Source organism: Rutilus rutilus, assembly GCF_951802725.1.
Source record: "Rutilus rutilus genome assembly, chromosome: 22".
NCBI classification, from domain to species: domain Eukaryota; kingdom Metazoa; phylum Chordata; class Actinopteri; order Cypriniformes; family Leuciscidae; genus Rutilus; species Rutilus rutilus.
In genome coordinates, this window is record NC_140227.1 from 6647388 (window position 1) to 6653272 (window position 5885).

A 5885-nucleotide genomic window follows, 5' to 3' on the forward strand; every position below is an offset into this window, starting at 1 on the left:
GCCTCGTCGAGAAGCACGGCCAAGGAATTGTTTGCGTGTGAAAAAGACCTCCTTCGAGCCGGAGTCGAACCAGCGAACTAAGGATTGCCAACTTGCCACCTACAGTCCTCCGCTCTACCAGCTGAGCTATCGAAGGAACACTGGTCGAGGACAGAATATCAACCCATCAGCTTGCTGAAGCTCTGCCGCTGGCTAAAAGTGACAGACGTGCTGGCTGTCTCGATAAGTGAAGCAAAGACAACCCTAACTTCCCATACCGGGAGTCGAACCCGGGCCGCCTGGGTGAAAACCAGGAATCCTGACCGCTAGACCATATGGGATCCTTCTCCCACCTGGAGCAGGCCCTTTGGCTTTTAGTGTGTGACCGCCCCCTTTAAGAACATGGGAATGATCCGAAGGGATTGTTTACTGAATTCAATTTCATCAGGCTCACCGGAGGGAGCTCTCCTTTGCCTCGCCCAGGGGGTTCAGTTTCCTCCCATTCCTGCGATGGCATAACAGACACTATAAACTGGTCGTAAAGCAAGGTCCTTGTGACAGTACTCATGCAATGCATTTGAAAAGACGCATGGTATTGTATGGTAACCGTTATCCCACTGGCAAAGCAGCCTATTGTTGGACTGTCCATTTTTTATATTAATCAACCAATCCAATAATAATAATAACAAAAACTATGGGCTAATAAAACGAAATAATAAAAAGAGTCCTCTGCTCTACCAGCTGAGCTATCGAAGGAACACTGGTCGGGGACAGAACCTCAACCCATCAGGTTGCTGAAGCTCCGCCGCTGGCTAAAAGTGACAGACGTGCTGGCTGTCTCGATAAGTGAAGCAAAGACAACCCTAACTTCCCATACCGGGAGTCGAACCCCGGCCCCCTTGGTGAAAACCAGGAATCCTGACTGCTAGACCATATGGGATCTTCCTCCCACCTGGAGCAGGCCCTTTGACTTTTAGTGTGTGACAGCCCCCTTTAAGAACATGGGAATGATCCGAAGGGATTGTTTACTGAATTCAATTTCATCAGGCTCACCGGAGGGAGCTCTCCTTTGCCTCGCCCAGGGGGTTCAGCTTCCTCCCATTCCTGCGATGGCATAACAGACACTATAAACTGGTCGTAAAGCAAGGTCCTTGTGACAGTACTCATGCAATGCATTTGAAAAGACGCATGGTATTGTATGGTAACCGTTATCCCACTGGCAGAGCAGCCTATTGTTGGACTGTCAATTTTTTATATTAATCAACCAATCCAATAATAATAATAACAAAAACTATGGGCTAATAAAACGAAATAATTAAAACGGCTATTGGCTGACAGCGAAGCAAAAGAGGCAGAGCGAGCCAGCCAGGAGTCGAACCTAGAATCTTTTGATCCGTAGTCAGACGCGTTATCCATTGCGCCACTGGCCCACCAACCAGGGGTCCGGGAGCTTACATGGGACCTGTCGGTGTTCGACTGGGCAGAGGCCTGTCATGACATCTACTTTTTCTCATGCCATTAACAGGCCTGGAGCCAACGTCAGGAAGGGGTCCGATGAGGGGCCTGCTTTAAAAACCTTGGAGATGGAGGCCTCACATGTTGGGGATCTCGGTTGCTTTGTTTTCATGGCAAGTTGTGGTGTTGTTAGGATATTCCTACAGAGCCTGTGACAGTTTCTCAGCGGAAGAACTGGGATCCAGGGTCAGAGACGTCTCCTCTCCTGGAGGAAAATACAAGCCTTGGTGGTCTTGCTGGAAAATCTGGTAGAGGCCCACAGCCGGGCTTGAGGGGAAATAGTCAACAGACCTTCCCTGGTGGTCTAGTGGTTAGGATTCGGCGCTCTCACCGCCGCGGCCCGGGTTCGATTCCCGGTCAGGGAATGAGCTTTTGCCCTCCAGCGGCGGTCGTGATTGCAAAATTCCGCAGTAATATCTCCACGGCCTCGTCGAGAAGCACGGCCAAGGAATTGTTTGCGTGTGAAAAAGACCTCCTTCGAGCCGGAGTCGAACCAGCGACCTAAGGATTGCCAACTTGCCACCTACAGTCCTCCGCTCTACCAGCTGAGCTATCGAAGGAACATTGGTCGAGGACAGAACATCAACCCATCAGCTTGCTGAAGCTCTGCCGCTGGCTAAAAGTGACAGACGTGCTGGCTGTCTCGATAAGTGAAGCAAAGACAACCCTAACTTCCCATACCGGGAGTCGAACCCGGGCCGCCTGGGTGAAAACCAGGAATCCTGACCGCTAGACCATATGGGATCCTCCTCCCACCTGGAGCAGGCCCTTTGGCTTTTAGTGTGTGACCGCCCCCTTTAAGAACATGGGAATGATCCGAAGGGATTGTTTACTGAATTCAATTTCATCAGGCTCACCGGAGGGAGCTCTCCTTTGCCTCGCCCAGGGGGTTCAGTTTCCTCCCATTCCTGCGATGGCATAACAGACACTATAAACTGGTCGTAAAGCAAGGTCCTTGTGACAGTACTCATGCAATGCATTTGAAAAGACGCATGGTATTGTATGGTAACCGTTATCCCACTGGCAAAGCAGCCTATTGTTGGACTGTCCATTTTTTATATTAATCAACCAATCCAATAATAATAATAACAAAAACTATGGGCTAATAAAACGAAATAATAAAAAGAGTCCTCTGCTCTACCAGCTGAGCTATCGAAGGAACACTGGTCGGGGACAGAACCTCAACCCATCAGGTTGCTGAAGCTCCGCCGCTGGCTAAAAGTGACAGACGTGCTGGCTGTCTCGATAAGTGAAGCAAAGACAACCCTAACTTCCCATACCGGGAGTCGAACCCCGGCTCCCTTGGTGAAAACCAGGAATCCTGACTGCTAGACCACATGGGATCTTCCTCCCACCTGGAGCAGGCCCTTTGACTTTTAGTGTGTGACAGCCCCCTTTAAGAACATGGGAATGATCCGAAGGGATTGTTTACTGAATTCAATTTCATCAGGCTCACCGGAGGGAGCTCTCCTTTGCCTCGCCCAGGGGGTTCAGTTTCCTCCCATTCCTGCGATGGCATAACAGACACTATAAACTGGTCGTAAAGCAAGGTCCTTGTGACAGTACTCATGCAATGCATTTGAAAAGATGCATGGTATTGTATGGTAACCGTTATCCCACTGGCAAAGCAGCCTATTGTTGGACTGTCAATTTTTTATATTAATCAACCAATCCAATAATAATAATAACAAAAACTATGGGCTAATAAAACGAAATAATTAAAACGGCTATTGGCTGACAGCGAAGCAAAAGAGGCAGAGCGAGCCAGCGCGAGCCAGCCAGGAGTCGAACCTAGAATCTTTTGATCCGTAGTCAGACGCGTTATCCATTGCGCCACTGGCCCACCAACCAGGGGTCCGGGAGCTTACATGGGACCTGTAGGTGTTCGACTGGGCAGAGGCCTGTCATGACATCTACTTTTTCTCATGCCATTAACAGGCCTGGAGCCAACGTCAGGAAGGGGTCCGATGAGGGGCCTGCTTTAAAAACCTTGGAGATGGAGGCCTCACATGTTGGGGATCTCGGTTGCTTTGTTTTCATGGCAAGTTGTGGTGTTGTTAGGATATTCCTACAGAGCCTGTGACAGTTTCTCAGCGGAAGAACTGGGATCCAGGGTCAGAGACGTCTCCTCTCCTGGAGGAAAATACAAGCCTTAGTGGTCTTGCTGGAAAATCTGGTAGAGGCCCACAGCCGGGCTTGAGGGGAAATAGTCAACAGACCTTCCCTGGTGGTCTAGTGGTTAGGATTCGGCGCTCTCACCGCCGCGGCCCGGGTTCGATTCCCGGTCAGGGAATGAGCTTTTGCCCTCCAGCGGCGGTCGTGATTGCAAAATTCCGCAGTAATATCTCCACGGCCTCGTCGAGAAGCACGGCCAAGGAATTGTTTGCGTGTGAAAAAGACCTCCTTCGAGCCGGAGTCGAACCAGCGACCTAAGGATTGCCAACTTGCCACCTACAGTCCTCCGCTCTACCAGCTGAGCTATCGAAGGAACACTGGTCGAGGACAGAACATCAACCCATCAGCTTGCTGAAGCTCTGCCGCTGGCTAAAAGTGACAGACGTGCTGGCTGTCTCGATAAGTGAAGCAAAGACAACCCTAACTTCCCATACCGGGAGTCGAACCCGGGCCGCCTGGGTGAAAACCAGGAATCCTGACCGCTAGACCATATGGGATCCTCCTCCCACCTGGAGCAGGCCCTTTGGCTTTTAGTGTGTGACCGCCCCCTTTAAGAACATGGGAATGATCCGAAGGGATTGTTTACTGAATTCAATTTCATCAGGCTCACCGGAGGGAGCTCTCCTTTGCCTCGCCCAGGGGGTTCAGTTTCCTCCCATTCCTGCGATGGCATAACAGACACTATAAACTGGTCGTAAAGCAAGGTCCTTGTGACAGTACTCATGCAATGCATTTGAAAAGACGCATGGTATTGTATGGTAACCGTTATCCCACTGGCAAAGCAGCCTATTGTTGGACTGTCCATTTTTTATATTAATCAACCAATCCAATAATAATAATAACAAAAACTATGGGCTAATAAAACGAAATAATAAAAAGAGTCCTCTGCTCTACCAGCTGAGCTATCGAAGGAACACTGGTCGGGGACAGAACCTCAACCCATCAGGTTGCTGAAGCTCCGCCGCTGGCTAAAAGTGACAGACGTGCTGGCTGTCTCGATAAGTGAAGCAAAGACAACCCTAACTTCCCATACCGAGAGTCGAACCCCGGCCCCCTTGGTGAAAACCAGGAATCCTGACTGCTAGACCATATGGGATCTTCCTCCCACCTGGAGCAGGCCCTTTGACTTTTAGTGTGTGACAGCCCCCTTTAAGAACATGGGAATGATCCGAAGGGATTGTTTACTGAATTCAATTTCATCAGGCTCACCGGAGGGAGCTCTCCTTTGCCTCGCCCAGGGGGTTCAGTTTCCTCCCATTCCTGCGATGGCATAACAGACACTATAAACTGGTCGTAAAGCAAGGTCCTTGTGACAGTACTCATGCAATGCATTTGAAAAGACGCATGGTATTGTATGGTAACCGTTATCCCACTGGCAGAGCAGCCTATTGTTGGACTGTCAATTTTTTATATTAATCAACCAATCCAATAATAATAATAACAAAAACTATGGGCTAATAAAACGAAATAATTAAAACGGCTATTGGCTGACAGCGAAGCAAAAGAGGCAGAGCGAGCCAGCCAGGAGTCGAACCTAGAATCTTTTGATCCGTAGTCAGACGCGTTATCCATTGCGCCACTGGCCCACCAACCAGGGATCCGGGAGCTTACATGGGACCTGTCGGTGTTCGACTGGGCAGAGGCCTGTCATGACATCTACTTTTTCTCATGCCATTAACAGGCCTGGAGCCAACGTCAGGAAGGGGTCCGATGAGGGGCCTGCTTTAAAAACCTTGGAGATGGAGGCCTCACATGTTGGGGATCTCGGTTGCTTTGTTTTCATGGCAAGTTGTGGTGTTGTTAGGATATTCCTACAGAGCCTGTGACAGTTTCTCAGCGGAAGAACTGGGATCCAGGGTCAGAGACGTCTCCTCTCCTGGAGGAAAATACAAGCCTTAGTGGTCTTGCTGGAAAATCTGGTAGAGGCCCACAGCCGGGCTTGAGGGGAAATAAGCACGACCAAGGAATTGTTTGCGTGTGAAAAAGACCTCCTTCGAGCCGGAGTCGAACCAGCGACCTAAGGATTGCCAACTTGCCACCTACAGTCCTCCGCTCTACCAGCTGAGCTATCGAAGGAACACTGGTCGAGGACAGAACATCAACCCATCAGCTTGCTGAAGCTCTGCCGCTGGCTAAAAGTGACAGACGTGCTGGCTGTCTCGATAAGTGAAGCAAAGACAACCCTAACTTCCCATACCAGGAGTCGAACCCGGGCC